The sequence below is a fragment of the Amphibalanus amphitrite genome, unplaced genomic scaffold (genome assembly GCF_019059575.1).
Source record: "Amphibalanus amphitrite isolate SeventyFive unplaced genomic scaffold, NRLGWU_Aamphi_draft 000313F_arrow, whole genome shotgun sequence".
NCBI classification, from domain to species: Eukaryota; Metazoa; Arthropoda; class Thecostraca; order Balanomorpha; family Balanidae; genus Amphibalanus; species Amphibalanus amphitrite.
In genome coordinates, this window is record NW_024881808.1 from 274,652 (window position 1) to 295,862 (window position 21,211).

Genomic DNA, 21,211 nt, shown 5'->3' on the forward strand with positions numbered 1-21,211 from the left:
GCACATCTCGGAACCCCTCCCATCGGCCGTGCAGATCTCTCTGAGACGCCTACCCCCGGCGCCTCCAGAGCCGAGCGGGCCCCCATGCGCATGCCCCGGACGCGAGTGACGACACCGTGACGTCACCCGCCTGGGCTGTGCGTAGCGTGTAGCACTATTGGGAATTTGCGGCCGGGTCCCGGAGGCCGCCGCCGCCAGCGCCCTCTGCCGAAGGCGACAGGTGCGTACCGCGCTGCCTGCCGCACCCTCCTGACCCTCCGCTAATAGTGGAACCGAGAACCCTCGCCATGCGTAATTCGGAGCTCAGAATGCCGTGTGCGGTATTATATCGGGTATCTGCGCCGATCATTAGCTGTTTTCATCGCTCGTTGTTTGTCCGACTATCGACATTGGTACTAGCAACAGCGGAGCATATCACACGTCGGAAAGTGAAACAAACTAAAGGTATCGACGTATAAGCTTACAAGTGTATTGTTTGCCATGCGTTGGCCGCAGCAGTTCTGTAGTGACCATGCCACTCGCCCAGTTAGTGACGTTAGCTGACCCTCTTCTCGGGCTGTGTGCCGCCGTCAGGAGTCTGTGAGCGGCGATCCGCTGGTGCGCCGCTGGTGCCAGCTGCTGGCCAGCCGCGGCGCGCTGGTCCAGCTGTGTCTGCAGCGCGCTGTGCTGACCGACGCCCAGCAGTCTGCGCTGGTGCAGGTGGGTCCAGCGGCAGCCTGTCGAATCAACTGGTTAAACAGTGCAGCTCAGCAGCTGACCACATGCTTCCCTTTAAATAGTTTGATATAGTATCTGCCCCTGTCTTCCTCCCCCCCCCCCCCCCCAGGTCAGCACTTGGCAGGTATTTTAAGGCGACGCATATTGGGGGTAAGTGCATACTGGGTATACTGGGTTAAAGGGACCCTCCCACCTTAACATTAGATTTGAGTTGAGATAGCCAAAATGGGGTCCCTGGCTCACAATTACCGGTTTCGGCACTCACAACATCGAGAAATGCCTTAAATCGGAAATATTGAATTTCAAAATTGCAGCATTTTGATTCAGAGGGGCTAATGCATAGGAATACCCCTTTGAATGTGTGACGTCAGCGCAGATATCTAACGATTTTTAAATGTTTGACTAAAACGTTTTGTAGCACGCGGTGGTATATGCTGCTTTGCGCGCAACAAGTGCCGCACTTTTAACTGCCAAACTATTGCTTGCAAATAAAGTCGCTAGGAACAGCGGAGATCCCAAAAAGTAAACAAAAGTAAAAGTCTAATATCTTGAAAACCGGTGAATATTTTTCGGTGAAATTTGGTAGATATTCGTTTTCGCTCTTTTTGAATCGAGCGACATCACTTTCATGCCAATTCATAAACTTTTTGAAGGTGGGAGGGTCCCTTTAAGTACATACGTTAAGCGGGTATATGCCTGCCAGTTTTGGCGTGACAAGTTACGATTCAATTTTAGTGCGTGCTTTTTTATTTTCGGCAGCTTTGAGTGGTAGTGTTTTCCTGATTTCTGGATTACGAAATGAATTGACGAAACAAAAGCACTACAAACATTACATGACGCACAAACGAAAAGCGAGTCTCACCGGAAGAAATGACATGGAGAAATAACGTCCAAGTGCAATAATACGCAATATCTGGGAGAATTTGGTGGAACATTGGCAGGAAATCATCAAGACTCGAGTAGTTTGTCCTCTTCGTAAGTGGTGTGAGATCGAACGCCGTCTTTTCCAACGATAGAACCGTCAGCAAGCCTCTGAGTGCACCGTCACCCGAGAGGCGGGAGCCATAATAGGGCATCACGTCGGTGAATCACAGCGAGTGGGAAGGACGGCGCCCGCCGCCGGGCGACCGTCGGTGGCGAGTGAGTGACGTCAACCAAGGTGACGTCACTGGCCGGGAAAGGGCCGAGCGCCACCGCTTGGCCCGGTGCCAACAGCGCACGCTCCGGTCGGGCGGTAAGGTGGGCTGTCGCTGTTGGTGCAGCACGGACGCGGGGATGTGTGCTGTGTGAATCGTGTGCGGTCGGACGGATTCGGTGGCGTGGCCGTGCCGCGTGCTGTCACTGCCGGTGTTTGGCGGCGATATCCGTCCCGTGTCGGGGTCAGTTCCGGCTGCAGCGGCTCGAACGGGTTCGGTGGTGAGACCGCCCCACGCACCGTGTCTGTTTTGGCGGTGACTCTCTCCCGTGGCGCGGTCGACTCGGCCCGCGGTGCGATGGCGCACCGGTGCTGCGGCTGGCTGGACCTGCGGCGCGGCGCCGTCGCTATCGGCGTGTTCTACGTGTGCTACCTGCTGCTGGTGGCGGTGACGCTGGCCGTGCTGGCTGGCGTGCTGGCCGCCGAGGCGCCGCTGGCCGGTCGGCTAGGACTGGCGGCCGGCGGCGCGCTGCTGCTGGCGCTGCTGGCCGGCGGTCTGCTGCTGGGCGCCGCGCGCCGCCGCCGGCCGCTGCTGCTGCTCTGGCTGCTGACGTACGGCGCCGAGCTGCTGACGCTGTCGGTCGGCGTGTTCGGGCTGGCTATAGCCGCCGAGACCGGTCACAGGACCTTCCTGACCGAGTTCTGTGAGTCGCGGCCGGCCGGCCGGTGCTCGTTCCGCCTGTTCCACTACCTTCTACTGCTGTTCGCCGTTGAGTGGTACTGGTGGGTGGTGGTGCTGCTGCGCTACAGACAGCTCGGCCGAGAAGAATGCGCCCAACACTCAGAGACACCGCCGGGGGTGCCGGTGCGCGGGGCACACAGCGGCCAGCGGTACCACGTACCCGTCACATACTGCGGGGACGGCGGACTGCTGAAACCGCCGGCGGACAGCGGAGACCACCGGCCGGCCGCCGTCAGTACTGGACCTCCGACGGCAGCCGACCTCGGCAGGCCGCCGGTGGTGGTGCACGGGTGGTAGATGCCAGATAATGCCACCATTTCCTACCGTAGAAACCCGGCCATCGGCTGTCGAGAGTACTCGGGCGACGTGCGACGGGCGACTTTGGTATCGAATGCTCCGAGTGTCAAGTGTCCTGGAATTGTATGCGCCCCGCGCAGACTGCGCAGGGGCTACGGAGCCCGTGATGTAGTCCGTACTATGTAGAGGTGATGGAGTCTGTGCTGGCAGCGTAAAAGCAATGCTGACAGCTGGTGATGACCAAGTGAAATGTATGGCGGTGCTGATGGAAGCGGCGTAGTGTCTGCGCGGCTGGCCTACTTGGCAACTGACCTATCGGATGTAATTGATATTAACGTTCACTCTAACATGAAGTGGTTTGTGCGATTATAGGCAGCCGACCTCAGTCGAATGAAGTTGACTTAACGTGGAATGTCACGTTGTACTTTTTACTGAGAGGTGTTGCGCTTCCAATCAGTTGATTGTCAGTTGTGTGCTTGTTTTGTTCCGTCCGGTCGGTCGCAACCCTGGGCTTGAGCCTACCCGTGGCATTGCCCAAGTATCTGGTCGAGCCGGCTCGAGCTCTCAATTGACACCGTTTATTTCTTGTATGCTTGACTTGCACTGAATCTCATTAATCGCGACATTGCTGCCTGGGGAAACTGAGCTATATTTTTCCATTTTACTAGTAACAAATGTCATACGCATTTTGCTATCGACTGCATGACCCACTGCAGTGTTAGCTGTGACCTTGTGATTTTGTGCCTTAACTTTGTAACGTTTTCCACTACAAAATGTCGTGTTTTCCATTGCTGACTTCAATTGATTTGCTTTGTTTATTTAACTTCATTGGACTGTGATAATCGTGCTCATATGGCTCATGCGAGTTCCGTTGTTATTGGTACCTAACCATGGCACATTAATATATTCCGAAATAAAATGATATTTCGATTGTGTTCTTTTGTCCGTCACAACCAAAAAGCCCGGATCGAGACCCGGAAACCAAATCTGTAAATAAATAAAATGTTTCGAGGCAATGGAATATTTTTACATCAAGTAGCACTTTTATCACTATGATTTAGCTTCAGCTTGATGAACACTCCTACATTTGGATTCCATTTGGAATCAAGCAATTTTTATGGGACTAAAAATTAGTATGAACTCAAAAAGCTTGTGTCGTGTAGGTCACCTTAGGCCCGTGGCACAGAAGTTCCTTAGCAATGACACCTCGGTAACCACTAGGACGTGGCCTTTTGACGGCGCCACCAGACCTCGCCCTCGCCCGGCTTACGAATCATAGAACTTGTCACCGGTTGATGACATCACGGTCCCGTTTGTGTCTCTCCCTAGTCGTGGGCTGTCAGTCTCTCTGTGAAAAGTTCCCATATATTTATTTAGCGGCTCGATCAGCATGCTCCTCCTCTGCTACCAAGTTTTAAGGCGTGTACTTGATGCACTAGGTGACAAGGGGAGGTCACTGCTTACATGGTTCTTGAATGAATTCTGATCTGTGACAAATTGTTCTCTCGTGAACTTACAGGTTTGGGTACCTACTGTGGGATATTTACAAACCGCTGCTCATGGGTTGGATTATGACAAGTCTGTGTCCGCGATTTGGGTCATTTACAGGCTATTTTCCCGCGATTGGGGTTAGGTGACAAGTCGCTTCCCGCCAGTGGGGATTTATCGTCTCTCGCTCCGCGGTCGGCAGGTCAGCGGTGGTGGCTCGGCGCTGCTGCTTCTCTCTGTGAGCTGTCCCGGCCCTGGGCTGCATTACTGAATACAGTAACCGCAGGTTGGTTTGAAATAGACCAACACTATTCGTTAGAATTGTGTTTTTCTATTGAAAAACAACCGGAGCAGTCCTTCACCGGGCTATGTTTTCTATACTTGGCAGCGAATCGAGACATCTTGACCGGGTCCTAAACGAACGATCAGATTTTCATAAAAATTTCAGGGTATGGGCTCCTGTACTGAATAATGACCGTCTGTGCGGGCTGGGTTATTTGACAGACCGTCCTCGTACTTGGCAGGACAGCGGTGGTGGCTCGGTGCTGCTGCTCTCCGTCTGCTGCCCGGACCCCGGGTTACATTACTGACCGTCCTCCCGGGCTGGGTTATATGTCGCCAGGTCAGCGGCGGTGGCTCGGCGCTGCTGCTGTTCTCTGTCGGCTGCCCCGGCCCCGGGTGAGGTCACTGACCATGTCTCATGGGCGGGGTTATATGTCGCCAGGTCAGCGGCGATGGCTCGGCGCTGCTGCTGTTCTCTGTCGGCTGCCCCGGCCCCGGGTGAGGTCACTGACCATGTCTCATGGGCGGGGTTATATGTCGCCAGGTCAGCGGCGATGGCTCAGCGCTGCTGCTGCTCTCGGTCGGCTGTCCCGGCCCCGGGTTCCCGCCGCCAGACGCCGACCGACTCATCACACAACACTGTCTTCACACAGGTGAAAAAAACACTGCCCGTATGTACAGTCCACAGCAGAAGTAATGTGGGGTTTCAGTCATGGGTATGTTCTGATTCTGAAGCTTAGGAACGATTAGCCAGACTACAATGAAACTTTGAATGTAGCTTATATGTATCGTCACCCTTGCAGCTGCAACTTTAGCTATTGACATCTTCTTTTCGATCACTCCGCATCAAACAATCGCCAGTCAAAGCCAACCGTTGCGATTGGTAAAACCCTACATTACTTTAGCGGTGGGCTGTACAAGAGTAAAACCTGCAGCTTTGTCTCCCCACTGTTGTTTTACAGTAGATCTAACTCTGACAGCGTTACAGTATTTAGCATTGACTGTGGATTACAGTGGTGGTTTTGACACGGGCTATGCGTTACAGACTTGAGCCTGTTTGCCACAATATCTGATGCATCTGTCGACGTGTTACAGACCCCTCGGCGCTGGAGTCTGACCGGCAGCTGCTGCTGGCATTCCGCTCGCTGTCTGACCTGCTCTCCGGCCTGTCGGCGCTGGCAGAGGCAGAAAACGCCTCCAGCCGATGCCAAAGTGAGTGTGACAAACTAGGACGTACAGTCACCAGCAGTTGCTACCCATCACCCCCGGACGGCGGGGGAGCAAGCTACCACCGCCCCTGCGAGACTAGCGCCGCCATGCGCCAAGAAGTGGAAACACCACGTGACTGAGGCCACGTGAGGGCAGGGTCACGTGATAGAGGGGCGGAGCATAGTAGCTTTTGCGCCCGACACTAACTGAAATGCGGCGCTGTGATTGGGCGCCTTAGCATGAATGAAGCCCCGGCGCCAGAATCAGCCGTTCGCCTTATATGGAAAGTGAGCCTGTGCGTTTCACTGTTCTATATTGGTTTGAGAGCCACGGCACCATACGAATTGTGAGCCCCTTTGAACGGGTCACCGCCCGAGGCACTGAGGCGATGGCTGTGCCGAGCAAAGTCTAGCATGGTGGGAGAGGTGAGCCAGGAAAAGTGCGATCGAGCAGCCACTGGGACGTGGATTGGTATTATCCAACCGCGGCAAACGATGTCAGCAGCCTATTTTCGTGTCATAGACAGTGTCTATGACACGAAAAGCTAGACAGACAACGCGGGCAGTGCCCAATCAAAAGCTACTAAACGATTCAGTTAAGTTGGCGAGAAAACCAGACAAAATAAAAAGTTTTTAATTCCATTTTGGTTGACAAATGACATACAAGCCCGCTGTGATGGACCGAAAAAGGAGCTGAACAGTTCATACAACTTCTAAAAAGCTCAACGGTTTAAAAATTCAAAAGTTAAATGTTAAAATTCAGCCTGCATGTTTAAACTCTGGTCCGGCGCTGGCAGGAAGCTTAAACTGCCACTTGCAATTCCACTATGTTGTAATATAACCAAGAGTTCTGTGAGAGTAGCAACTGAAAGCCTCGAGCCCCGTTGAGGGGGGGGGGGGGGAGGACGGCGCGAAACGGCCCCCTCTCCTTTTCAGTCGATATCTCCTAAAGTATAGCAAATGTCGCCACCAAACTTCCAAGACCCCTCCGGGCATCATTTTTACACCTTGTGACCAAATTTTTCCAGAGCTCTTATGAAAGACCTAGTCACAAATGACGTCAGAGTGATGCCATGTTCTGTCATTTTCGACCCAAATAAAAGGTTTAGCAGGAACAGTTGTCACGGTTACAGTTTTGAAGATGACGAAAAATTTTCAAGATCAAAAAGATGTAAAATAAACAGCGCTACCAAACTGCTCTTATTTCTAATCAAAAGTTGATTTTTACCATCAAAATTATAGAAGTATAACACCCCGAAAATACCAACAACTTTTAAAATTAAAACTGGAATATATCTTATAGAACTATCTGCTCTTGATATGCCAAACTTAAACTCGATAGCTCCATTTTTAGCAAAGTTATGGCAAAAAATCTACTCTAAATTTGTTACGTAAAATTTTCAAATTCAATTTTTAGCCGTCACAGAACACACAGAGCAAGCCAAAGACCACCATTGGATTTCCTGTGGTGAGCTGCATCGAATAGATACCCCTTTTATGCAAAATATCAACTTTGAAATTTAACCTTCTTTGACCTGACCTTGACCTGTCCTCCACCAGAATGTAATCTAAGCTGGCCCCAATGGCTTTCTAGCCCACACCATTGAATTTTAAATGTAAAATTGGCCATAAAACATGTATCACACGACCCTAGCATAGTTGGGTTCATATTGTGACCCTTAGTGACCTGACCTCTGTGACCTGACCTGGCATCAGTGACCTCTTTAGGCAACATATGTATTAGACAACCAACGCTCCATCGATGTTTTTCGATAACATGCCTTTTTTATGTGTTAAGTGTTAACTGACTGTAACGCATTCCTTAGACTAAATCGGTGAAAAATGCGACCTTTGACCTGACTTGTGACGTCATGGGTTGCACCTAGGTCAACGAAACCTGGTAACAAGGTAGTTCCCTGGTGGGGCTATCGAACGCTCTTTGAATTTTCAGAATCGGTTGGTAAATTTCCGAGAGCTCAGGTGGAAGGCGAAACGGCTGCACCACCCGATCAGGTGGTAGGGTCCGCCAATAGCCCAAGGGGGCGCGGTTTATTTATTCACTCATACAGTGTCATTTATTTTGAGAACACCTTTCTCACGTAATGACATGGTCCTCTCGTAATAAATGTCGAGATGAGGAGAGTGTTTTAACGCCTCCTTATGCACGGCTCTAGTGTCATTGAGGCAGCTATCAACTGTCAGCGGTTTTCGGACAATGAAGTTCTTACTGAATCCAATTTGATTTCAAACGATTGTCACTGTGCTAGCTTTCTTCTTATACGTTTTTGAAAAAGCGCTGAAGAAGTCTTTGATAGACGAAACCGGTCCGCTTTTTCTTTTTCTAATTGTTTTTTGAATATATTCGTAGACTCTTTGCTACAAAATTTGAGAATGCTTGGTATTACTTTGACCCGAACGATGTGCAGCTGAATTTTGCCTCTTGAATGATTATGGACAGCTCGTGAAATTGACTTCAGCCTAAACTACCAACAAACAGAAGAAAAATCCGATACAAGCCTTCCTCAATCCTCTCACCTTATTCAACTGTTGAAACGTTAAAGGCATTTGTTCAGTCCGAGTCGCTATGTCGACCAACCGCGCCGTGCTGCAGCACATGCGCCGTGCTGCCCTCAGGTTTTTCGCGAATATCTCAAAAACGGCGACGCGTAGCGCCGTTGTTTTATATACACCTGTTCCGACATCTTTTTCGCACATCTTATGAAAATTTCAGAACCCGGTCATTCAAGGTCAGGTCACCAAGTGGCAAGTAACGTCAAGTGACCTTACCTCTGAAAAAGTTCGAAAGCTCGCTGTAGCATACACCGACTGAGCGATCACTTTGAAACTGTCAGTAATTGCTTAGGGTAACAGACTGACAGTATGTATAAAATTGATACCTCGGATTTTTTATGTCTGTGACCTAAGATCAGGTCAATTTTGCGACTGTTACATTAGGTGTAAGTCAATGGGAGAAAATTGAAATGCGCCTCTTTTGGACGAATTTCGTTCTACACCCTCTCAAACATCGGTCTATAGGTAAACATGACACACTGAATCGGAAAATTGCACCTGTGTGTGCCCCTGAGGTCATTTTAGGACATAAAAGGTCTTCAGCAGTTTTTTTTTTACTTTTGACAGAGACGTGCTAGAGCGGTAAAAACACCGTTGATCTTAGGTCAAATTTGAGGTCAATCAGAACGGTGCCCTCTAGAGGTTAAACCGTTGATCTGAGGTCAAATATGAGGACACGGTAGCGAAAGAGCGTTAAAAGAGCTATCGAATGCGCTTTTCCGCGGCGCTGTAGCTCTATTGGTTCCTGAGTTAGCCGTAGGGTGTTCAAAATCGTTGAAATCAACAAAATTTTACCTTTAATGAACCCTGGTGACCTGACCTTTGCCCTGACCTTAAACTGACGGAGTGTTTTCCTCCTTATTTTTAACGCTCTTTCGATTGCCGCATACCACGTGTCGCTACGTGGCCCAGGAGCCGAGTTAGACGGAGGGGTGTGAAACGCCCCCCCCCCCCCCCCCAGCACTCGACGGAAAGTTCATGCCACCAACACGGCGCGGGTTAATTGTTATGTTAGCTAGCTCCTGTTGTAAGCTGTGGAGTCGTGGCCCTGATCCTGAAGGAACTGGGCCTAACATTTTCATAGCAAACGTAAAAAATGTTTAATAGGTTGTGTAAAAAATGGCATCTCTTTTATGAAATATTTGCTAAACCCTCAACATCATCTCCATTCAGTAGCGGGGAACACCTTCAATTAAGGGGGGGGGGGGCACTGCCGACTTTTGGTCCCATTCTTTCCATGCAACGCCCATAGGGCTAATGTTAAAATGCCAAAATCAAAGGGGGCACGGTGCCCCGGTGCCCTCCCCGCTCCGCCGCCTATGTGACTATGTCCCCATTAGTGCCGAGCTCTCAACGACGATCATAAAAACGTCCCCATCCCGTCAGCGTGGGTGTATCATAAGGATGCTAAGGTTTAATTTCAAATCCGAAGCTGTAATGATGGAAAGCAAATTTACATTTTACTTGTGAAAGAAGCTGACACAACGAAATATTTCCTCTCTCGCTGCCTCTGACTGATTTACCCATTGTCCTCTTTCTCATTTTACCCTCTCTGGTTTTCCTTTTCTGTCTCTCTTTTCTCTTCTCCCGACTCCCGTCCTTATCCCTTCCCTCCAGTCTTTCTTAGCTCTCTCTCTCTCTCTCTCTCTCTCTCTCTCTCTCTCTCTCTCTCTCTCTCTCTCTCTCTCTCTCTCTCTCTCTCTCTCTCTCTCTCTCTCTCTCTCTCTCTCTCTCTCTCTCTCTCTCTCTCTCTCTCTCTCTCTCTCTCTCTCTCTCTCTCTCTCTCTCTCTCTCTCTCTCTCTCTCTCTCTCTCTCTCTCTCTCTCTCTCTCTCTCTCTCTCTCTCTCTCTCTCTCTCTCTCTCTCTCTCTCTCTCTCTCTCTCTCTCTCTCTCTCTCTCTCTCTCTCTCTCTCTCTCTCTCTCTCTCTCTCTCTCTCTCTCTCTCTCTCTCTCTCTCTCTCTCTCTCTCTCTCTCTCTCTCTCTCTCTCTCTCTCTCTCTCTCTCTCTCTCTCTCTCTCTCTCTCTCTCTCTCTCTCTCTCTCTCTCTCTCTCTCTCTCTCTTCTCTCTATCCCTCTCTCTCTCTCTCTCTTTCTCTTTATCCCGCTCTCTCTTTCTCTCTCTCTCTCTCTCTCTCTCTCTCTCTCTCTCTCTCTCTCTCTCTTTCCTCACAATATTATCGACTGCCACAGCGTTGTAGGACTTGTTTCCAGACAGGTCCAGGCGCTCCCCACTCCGCAGGCCCCAGCCCACACGGCCCAACCGCTCAAACACCCTCCGGCGGATGACCTCTGACCTCGGCGACCTGACCCCAGCCGACCGATCGCGTCCCTCTCCACGCCTCCGCCCCGCTCCCCCCCCCCCCCCCCCCCACTACAGCTGCGTAGTAATTGTAGCGTGTGCAAAGATCACGTGACATTATTTACTTCTGCGGTTTGTTCGGCTGACAAGAGATGGCACTAGCTTGGGCACTAGTGGTCTGTGGATCAGAGGCGGAGCTAGGTTCTACGTCTTCTTGGGGCACACTTTAGGGCAGAAAAGAGGTTTTTTTGGCTCCCCATCCCAAAATGCTTCGAATATACAGAAACAAGTTAGATATTCGAAAATCGGAGGACCAAACGGATCGTTTGACGTATCTTGCGTGACTGAGAATTGATCGGTCTTCAAACTACTGAACAAAAACGAGGTGATTAGTAGCAAGTGCTGGTGACTGTACCAGTTTTAGTGCAGGTCTGGTCCAATGGTGGCGCTTTTGACCTGTCATGTTAGTGACCAGTCTGTAGTATTTGCACGCTGATGGTCTGTACAATGTAACGTTCTGGCTTTGCCGGAGGCTGACGTTGCTGTACCTCCCCCGCCAGATGTCCGTCGTCAGTCCGACCCGGCCCCCGCACAGGTGAGAGAGCACGCCTCAGTCGGGGAGATGCGATCTGCGAGTTCACGGATATTGGTGCTGATTGCTACAGCTTGTCTCATGCTGACCCATTTTGTATGAATGGATAGGATCGTTTTACGTTTCGGAACATAAAGTATTGGTTCAGATTATTGGTTCACAGATTATTGGTTCACAGATTATTGGTTCACAGTTTATTGGTTCACAAGCTGTTTCACCGCTTTTGTAACGATTTATGCCAACGAAAGTAGAACTTGAGCTTAAAGGGACCCTCCCACCTTAACATTAGATTTGAGTTGAGATAGCCAAAATGGGGTCCCTGGCTCACAATTACCGGTTTCGGCACTCACAACATCGAGAAATGCCTTAAATCGGAAATATTGAATTTCAAAATTGCAGCATTTTGATTCAGAGGGGCTAATGCATAGGAATACCCCTCTGAATGTGTGACGTCAGCGCAGATATCTAACGATTTTTTAAATGTTTGACTAAAACGTTTGTAGCACGCGGTGGTACATGCTGCTTTGCGCGCAACAAGTGCCGCACTTTCAGCTGCCAAACTATTGCTTCCAAATAAAGTCGCTAGGAACAGCGGAGATCCAAAAAAGTAAACACAAGTAAAAGTCTAATATCTTGAAAACCGGTGAATATTTTTCGGTGAAATTTGGTAGATATTCGTTTTTGCTCTTTCTGAGCCGAGCGACATCACTTTCATGCCAATTCATAAACTTTTTTGAAGGTGGGAGGGTCCCTTTAATGAACGACACATATTGTGAAGACAATTTGTTAGTTCTAAGTTCTTTTCTGTCCATTAGCTTTTTAGACACCCAAAACCCCATTATACGTTATATTAGTCCGGCCACAAAACAACGCCATTACCGTGTATCGTCCTCAGTCCTACTGTTTTTTTTTTTTTCACCTCCGCAGCCGTGGTGGGAGCCTCAGAAGCGTGCGGACCGGCAGCCCCCGCGGGATCCGCCACATTTCGACACTCTGCTGGCACAGCTCAACACGGCGCTGCAGCAGCTCAAACCGCCCTTCAGGTACTTACTTCATGCCAATCTGCACTCCAACGTAATGTGCTTTATCGGGGCGTGTGTGTCTCACGACCATTTATTATTTAATTGTCATTTTTGTGGAAATTTTTAGCTCAATGGATATTGGTGTTAGGCCGGAACACAGCTTTATTGTAGCTGCTGGAGACGTTATGCTGCGTGTTGGTTTGTTGGTAGGTAGCACGTCCTGCTGGTGGTGTTTTGTTGAGTATTGTCTTGCCTTGTCAGTTTTTGAATGTGTAATGCTGATTGCTGGCAGACTGCAGCTGTTGGAGGCGCTCTACTGCGTGCTGTTTCTGAGCGCCTCGGACACCGACCGGTCCAGTGCGGACGACCAGCCGAGTCCACCCAGTCCCAGCGGCGGGGGAGGAGTGGCGGGCACCCGCGGCCTCCCCTGCGGCGGGGCGCGCCCGCTGCTGACGCTGTCAGCTCAGACGGCACTGTCGCAGCTGCTGAGGGAGCGGCTGACTGAGCTGACTGATACTCTGCTGACGGAGGGACCGGACGGAGCGCGACTGAGGCGGCGGCGGGACCGGTAGGTGGAGCTGAGAGGGTTGGCTGGGTCGGTAACGAACGGCGGTGCTGTGACTTCATTTATTCAGCTGAGCAGCATATGACAATGGATGCTCAGTTAGAGGTAACGTGCTGCTCAAAACGGTGACGTTCCGCCTTTTTCCGTCAGTGGCGATGGATAGATGGATCCATTTCGATGGACATTATGCACCGCCTTTTGCCGCATTTCTGCTCGCTGAGCGCTGATGATCTTATACACCTCTTCTTACTCTGTGACTGTACCGACTCTGTCGCCTCTGTCCGTCAGCGCGCTGTCTCTGGTGGAGCGGCACCGGCGCCGGCTGACGGCCGTGGAGCCGTTCACGGCCGACTGGCCGCTGTCCGCGCTGCTGAGAGCCCCGCCCGACACGCTGCTGGCCATGTGCTGGGCGCGCGGCTGGCTGCGGCACGCCGCGCTGCTGACTCAGGTGAGACATGCTCCATCTTTATTGTCACGGTGAGACACGTTTCATCTTTATTATCACAGGTGAGAAACATTCCATCTTAATGAGCTTAGATGAGACACCGCATTGACTCCGGTAAGCCACGCTGCCATGCAACATCGTTCTCTGCTGTGGGTATTACTACTGCAGGGACACGAAGCACGCAGAAACACATTGAAACTCGCTTGACATTGTCAAAGACTATGCTATTACAGAACACCTACGCTGGCAACTGTTGGAGCCATTTGCGGCTTTGGTTAACAACTCATTGCATTTACTTGGGGCACCACTAAAAAAAAACTGTCAACGTGAAGGGTACCGTGCAGCATATTACAGCATACGCCCTCACGTCATCGTTCTGCTGACGGCCAGCTCATTTTCTGCGGATTCTCTTTAGTGCACCAAGCTGCCTTCGCATTTAGCCCGTAGCCTTCGTCAAGCTCATCCACAATTCCCTGACTTAGAGTGAAGTCAGCGAATTCAGCCGCCCAACTTGTCTTAAGTGACAACACTATCTGCTGGCTGCACCGTTCACTTGAAGTCCATGATGGCATCGACTAGGTCCTGGAAGGCGTCCGTTTCCTCCGTGCTGGGGACGTACATCTCCATGGTGCCGTCCTTGTAGAGCCGCAGGCCGGGCATGGCGCGGTTGATAAGGTCACAGATCTGCTCCCGTAGCCGGGACGGGTTGCACCAGGCACACGGACAAAACTGGCAGACGTTGCACGCGCCTGGGGAGGGGAGGAGAGGGGTGGTCACTAGTTTGTTGTTGGGTCATGTTTTAGGCGTTTCAATGTCTGAGTATGTTCCGATGAAAGATAAGTACGCATACCTTAGGCTATAAAAAACACATTCCGAAACGAATATATATTACTGAACGGCTCTGGGAAAGAAAAATGGAAACCGAGGTCTTTAAAAAATTGTAGGCACGAGGCGTAGCCGAGTGCCGGAGATTTTTTGAAGACCGAGGTTTCCATTTTTCTTCCCAGAGCAAGTTCAGTAAGATATTTCCCATACGTCGTTTAATATCTATTCAGAAACTCACAATTTAATTATTGAAATCACCTTTTTTAAGATTTTTATCAAAAAATCACCAGAACTGTAGGTCATCAACCCGTGCCGGAAAACAGTGCAGGAAAGATCACGTGCAAATGTTTCCCGCACGGCTAGGATAATGCTAAAGGGATATCTCGGCGTATGGGAAACGTGTCAGTCAGTCGGGTTGCCGCTTTGCAAATGTACAGATTTCGTCTCCCCATATCGCCTACAGTTTACCTTTCCTATCTGTACCACCGCGAATAAATAAACATGCACGCATGCATTCGAATGTCAGAAAACTCGATATACTCATCGCACATGGATATCCGAACACAAATGCTCGTGACAACCGGACACTACAGCCCGCCTAGTTACCACAGAGCAGCCAGGCGACGACCATGACAGCCAGCACGGTGAACACGGGCCCGAGCACGGCCTTGAGCAGCAGCTTCAGCCCGGCCCAGTCGCCCTCCCCGAACGCCAGCAGCACGGCCGCGCAGCCGGCCCGGCCCACCAGCGTGCCGTAGCTGTCAGCCGATGCGTTGTAGTTGCGGTCGCAGTGAGGTTTCAGCTGCACCCACTGGCTCCAGAGGATAGCTCCCAGTCGCCGACCGGCCTCGGTGCGGTTCGGCGCGTACTCGGCGAATCTGTCGAAGGAGGAGGGTATGATGCTGAAGGATGGAAGGAAGCGTGCACCCTTTTCATTGTTGGAAGGATGACTAGAGTCTGAGTCGGATGCTGACATCTCGTCAGTGGCGGTTGGTCACAAGCCTGTTTTTGGGCCATTAGCAGTTGATTATAGACCGGGACCAGCGGCTGGGCGGCTCACCTCTGCAGCATGATGCCGCCGTTGGGGTTCAGCGTGGAGCCGGGCGTGGTGCTCTGCTCTGTGGTGGTCGGCGTCTCGGTCCCGTTAGTCGCCGCCGTCTGCTCGGTGGTGGGCGGCTCGTGGAAGTACTCGTACTGCCACTGGTAGTAGTCGTACACGTAGTCTCCGGTGACCTCGCCGCGCTCTGTCATCTCTGTGGATCCGCGCAGCGCCGCCTCGGTGGCCGGCTGCCTCCAGTGGACGGTCGGGCTGGCCGTGGAGGCGGGTGTGCTGGACGGCGGCTGCTCGGTGGGCAGCAGCTGGCGACGCAGCTGGTCCAGCCGCGCGGCAGCGTCGGCCGTGGCCTTGCTGAGGTCCACGCCGGCTGAGGTGAGGTTCCTCAGCACGCCCAGACCGACCCGGCGCAGCAGAGAGCCCCGCCGCCGCCGCGGGCCCGCCCGGCCGGCTGGCGTGTGGTGGTGGTGGCGGCGACGACGGCTGCCGCCCCGCCGGTGACGGCTGCCGTCCGGAGGGGACAGCCGGTACCCGCCCAGCCAGCGGCGGCGTCTGCCCGAGCTGGGTATCAGAGCCAGTGACCTGCGCACCCTCCGGGACCTCCGGTACGGGGTGGAGGGACCGGGACTGCTAGCATCCCACCACCGACTGAAGAGGCGCTCCGCTCCGCCGGTGGGTGTCCCGGTGTTGGATGGGTGACTCCGTCCATCGGTGCCGTGTTCCCTAAAACCACCCACAAAGGACTGTTACACACTTGGAGGAGATCAATTGTATTCATACTTGTTTTACCTAGACAACGCAAACAGCACGAACACAAGTCGGTAGAAAGCAACATTTGATAGATCATCACTGAGGAACTTAGGCACTATGAAATACAATAAAGAATGGACACTGGACGCTAAGAAAACAGCAAGCAGCCCACCAAGGCGCTCTATTAACTGGTTTAACGTTTCACTGGGGCATGGTGGCTTGCTCACATCAGGGGCACTCACAAATAGATCGACGAGGAGAGTTCCACAAACAAGTTAAGCACACCACTGGCACACGGCGTCCTGCTCACCTAAGGGACGTGTCACTGGCGGGATCACTGGACGATAGAGTCGGGCTGTTCCGGGGCTCTTGATCGATGTTCTGATCACTGGGGTATGCGAAATCATCATCACTTTGATCTGACAGCTTCCACTGTTCATTTTGATCAGCAGTCACTGGATTCTCGTACATTGGAATGGGGTCCAGAACATTATCTGCACTGGACTGTCGATGGTCATATTCACGGGAGTCGTCGCTTTGCTCGCTAGGGTCCCGATCACCGCTCTCACTTGGATGCTGATCGTTAGTCTCACTCGCCTCTTCATCGCCATGTTCACTTGACCCTGAATCATCGGTATCGCTGCCACCATGTTCCTTGCTCAATTCGGGAAAGAACACCTCAGCAATGGTCTGATAAATGTTCATCCAGTCGAACGGGCCAACGAAGTTCTCACTGGATGCGTCTCCAGTCCACTGCTCCACGAGGCTCCGCAGCAGGCCGTCCCAGCTCCACGGCTGTTCCTCGCCGTCACCGTCGGTGAAGTCGTCAAAGGCCTGTGCGCTGTCGGCGATCCACCGACCGACGGCGGTCCAGTTGATGCCGATGTTACCGACGATGGCGTCCTCCGCCGCGCCGCCGCCGTGCCGGTGGTCGGTGGTGAACCGGAGCACTGCCTCCCCGGCCCACCCGGCGCCCAGCCAGTCCCGCAGCGGGCCCAGGTCCAGGTGGCGGCGCACCCGCCGCCGGCCTCCCGTCCCCCGCTCCTCCAGAAACTGCTCCATCAGGTCCCAGAACACCCCGGCGGCGCGGCGCTCGTCCGCCTGGTCAGCGGCCGTGCGGACGGAGCCAGGAGGCGCAGTCACCCGCCGCCACAGCGTCTCGAACGCCTGGCGTGCGGCGCGCCGGACGGACGCCGGCTCAGAGCCGCCGGCCTCGGTCAGTCGCTGGCGGAGTTCAGCGCCGCCGTCCAGCAGCGCGCCGAAGAAACGGCTGAGAGGGCGCACGGCGTCGGCGTCGGCGGCGGCCTCAGCAGCCGTCGGAGGTGGGACTGGCTGGAGAAGGGAACCGTCTGGATGAAAACCGGGGTCGGGGGATAGACTCTGTGCGGCTCTGTCGGGCTCTTCAGCCTGGGGCGAGCTATCGATTTCTGGAGCTGTGGTTGAGTTTCCGCCTGTTTCAGCTGATGTAGAGTTATTCTTGACAGCGCTCGAATCTGGCGGATGTTCTCTCGCGTTAGGACTATGAGTGCTGTTCAACGCTACCCTGTCGCCGCTGTCCCTAGCCTCAGCAGCACCGTCCTCATCCCGCCGGTCTCCGGTGCTGTTACGGGCCGCCGCCGTCGTGTCGTTGTCTCCTCCGTCCCTCTCCAGTTCCACTGGCGCCACCAGAGAGACCATGAGTTTCACCAGGCCGCGGTAGCCGTGCAGCAGACCGGCCACCGCTCCGCGGAACTGCTCCATCTGTGCGGCGCGGCGCCGCCGCTCGGCCGGCCACTGGCGCCGCCGGATGGCGCGCAGCCGCTGTCCGTAGCGGCGCTGCTCGTCGCTGCTGAACATCTCCGGCGGCCGCAGCCGGTAGCTGCGCCGCTGGCGCGACACGTAGTGGGCCAGCGTGCTGCCCGAGACGGGATCGTACTGAAGGCGCGCGCCGAGCCGCGGACGCTCCAGCAGGCGCTCCTCCATCTCCAGACTGCCCTCGATGGCAGCGGGCGGCGGGCCGAGCAGGCAGAGCAGGAGCACGAGCAGCCAGCATTTGTGCGAAGACATGACGCAGGAAATAGCAACCTATCTTGGATAGGCTGGACGTCACTGTTTTTTTTTTCTCCTCGATTATCGTGCCTGCAGGGGTTTTAGGCGATGCGATTATTCCTTATTTACAAATTCTTCGTAACTGCTAGAATCGTGGAGCACCCAAGCTTTTTCGCTACAAATGTATATACACTTAACATTTTTCTGCGATATCGCGTCCCCTGTGTGCCATGTCCTCTGACAACCTTGCGTCGGTATATAGTGCCTTGCTTGCGTCGAAATCGTCAACAACGTGACAGAAAACAATTCCACCTTGCCACTCTCTACACCCGTGCCTGTATTCTGATGGCACCTCTAAGTTCTAACTCAATGACATAACCTGTTCTCCAGATGTTCCCGGAGAGCTCGACGGCTGGTCGCCTGCGCGCGGAGCTGGCCGTGGCTGAGGGTCTAAAGGAGTGTCGTCAATCGCTGGACGGCTCTCAGCCGGTCCGCTCAGCGCCGGAGGAAGCCCCGTCGGCGGCACCAGCAGAGGACACAGACGGGGACAGGACGGACGGTGCTGATGACAGTACTGCTGATCACGAACCGGAGAGCGCCGGCTGCCAGCTGAGGCGGGTGAGTGCGCCGGACTGGGTGAACGGGGCGGTCAGTGGGTCTCGCGGGACCCTGTGGATTCACGGAGCCGAATGGGTCTATAACAGCTGCTAGTTGTTCCTTGAATGAAATATTTTGGATTTATTTTGGATTTTTGTCTCCTGACCCGCGACTGTGCCCCACAGACCATCGGACGTCTGGCGCTGCGTGCCCTGAACTCTGACACCGCCCTGTACCGGGTCATCAGTCTGGTGGAGCGACACAAGGTCACACTGCCCGGCACCGGCGGACACTACGGTCAGTCAGGGTGTCAGCGTGTCAGAGGAGTCAAGTAACACCGTGTCAGGGGGTGTTGTCGTGTCAGTTGGGTGTCACTGTGTCACGCTGCCCGGCAACGGAGGGCACTACGGTCAGTCAGGGTGACACTGTAGACGGTGACTTCGTGTCAGCGAGATGACAGCAAGTGGGACATGTCACCATGTCAGCAGAGGACACCGTCCGTGTCAGAAAAGACATTGACCGACAGTGTGTCAGTATGGTGAGAGTGGCACCATGCTACTGAGGTCGAGGCGCGCTATCCTGTCGGCCGCAACTCTTGATGATTTCACTCCATACTGTTAGCTCTGCAGTGCACGTGGATATTGCCGTCCCAGTTTCAGCCATAAAAGTTACATCGAACGTATTGACAGTTAACGATGATATGATGTTTTTTTCGGCAGAGGGTCTCAGTGCCGGTTACGCTGCGTTCTTTGACCTGGCGCTGACGTCCGACTGCCGCGAGCTGTTCACGAGGGCTGCATCGTGTCTGCAGGAGGCGCTCATCATCGAGCCGCACAGGTAACCGCCTCTGACACACACGGGTTGACCCCGTGCTCCCTGTGAGGCAGGGTTGTGCTCGACTCAAAAAAATTTGCCGACTCGACTCATCATTCAACTTCAGAAAGCCCTGACTCAACTCTGACTCAAACAAGGAGCTGAATTTTTCCCTTGACTCGACTCATGACTCAAGTGGCTCAATGAAAATATGAGTCGACTCAAACTTGACTCAATTTTTTTGTTGAGTCAAGTGAGTTGACTCAAAATTGACTCAGATAAAAAAGTTGTTGAGCGGGGGGGGGGGTGAAAAAAAATCCGGCAGCAGGGCCAGGGCGAAGTTGTTAACCGGGGGGGATGAAAAGCTTGTTTCTAGAAAGTTGAGTCAGCTAACTCATGTTCCTAATGTTTGACTCAACTCAATGTCAAAAGTTGTTTTCCTGACTCAGCTCTGACTCAACTCAACGCCTTAATATTTCTGTCCGACTCAACTCTGACTCAACTCAACAGCTCAACATTTTATCCGACTCGACTCAAATCTGACTCATTTGAGTCAGATTTGAGTCAAATTTCTGATCGACTCATGAGTCAAGCACAACCCTGCTGTGAGGTAATCTATATATTCTGACCTGGCCCCTAACCTGTGGCATCTAACCTGTGACTTCTGGCCTGTATCATATTCCGGTCTGACCAGTGATAGCTAGTCTGTAAATTATGACCGCTAGCCTTTACCCTCTGACTTCTGACCTCTGACCCTCTCCCCGTTGTCTGTCCGTACAGCGCGGCGGGTCTGAGCGCGCTGACGGCCGCCGTGCGCCACTGGCTCTCGGTGCCGTCCGAGGCGGCGCGTCTGGCGCCGCAGCTGGCCGGCCGGCCGGGCCCGGCGGCCGTGCTGCTCAGTTCGGCTCCCCTGGGCGCGCAGCTGGCCCAGACCGCCGGCAGAAGGTGGCGCCGACTGGTGGAGCTGGCCGGCCGGCCCGCCGACCGGGACACCGTCACCAAACTGGCGGCACTGGCGCACCGACTGGCGCCGGCCGCAGGTGGGCACGGGACGGGGATCGGTGCAGGCGGACACGGCACGGGGACAGACTGTGGGCTAGCACAGGACGTGGACACGCCATGGGGCAGGAGCTTCTGGCCGGTGCAGATGGTTGGGCATATGTTGGGATGCAGACTGGGAATCGAGGCATAACATACGGCTCTGGCGCACGCATGCTGCTTTATGTTTGATCGCTTGGAGAGAGTAAAAAATAATGTAATTTTGGTTTTAATTTGCCAATCTCAGATTTCCCGTCAATCTGGATTATGTTGACTGTCTTTTCAAAAAGTTGGCGCTTAACCCGCGCCCCACTGGGGGGGTTATTTATAGCCCCCCCTCCCGTTTTTCTGCAATAACTTCCAAACCGCTTGACGTATCGACGCCAAACTTTCAGTACCTTCGGCCGCATCAATTTGACACCTTGTGTCAAAATTTGAACTTCGTAGCTACCATAGGTCGGCCAGAAATGACGTCAGAATGACGTCATGTTCGGCCGATTTCGACGCAAAACATTGAACCACGGCAATCGCTCCCAAGGGCTCAGTTTTTAAGCTAGATCCAATTTCTTTGCATGAGAGGACTCAGAATAGACTGCGCTATCAAACTGCTATCTCGGATTTTCGAAATTTTGAAATTTTCGAAAATTTTAAATAATAAAATTCAAAATTTACATTTTTACATTTTTTTCAAAAAGTTTTTGACTTCGAAAAAACCGGAATATATGTGATAGAACGCGTTAT

General features: G+C 52.9%; 2 long non-coding RNA genes across 2 annotated transcripts; both read left to right on the forward strand.

Annotated features, from left to right (window-relative positions):
* Positions 1–170: 170 nt before the first annotated feature.
* On the forward strand, positions 171–5,059 carry LOC122388208. The gene is made up of 3 exons (XR_006257750.1): positions 171–220; positions 574–699; positions 5,002–5,059. It is a non-coding gene; the product is annotated as an uncharacterized LOC122388208 (long non-coding RNA).
* A 160-nt stretch (positions 5,060–5,219) lies between these two features.
* LOC122388209 lies at positions 5,220–12,364 on the forward strand. Its single transcript, XR_006257751.1, has 4 exons — positions 5,220–5,314; positions 5,757–5,873; positions 11,302–11,336; positions 12,261–12,364. It is a non-coding gene; the product is annotated as an uncharacterized LOC122388209 (long non-coding RNA).
* Positions 12,365–21,211: the final 8,847 nt, after the last annotated feature.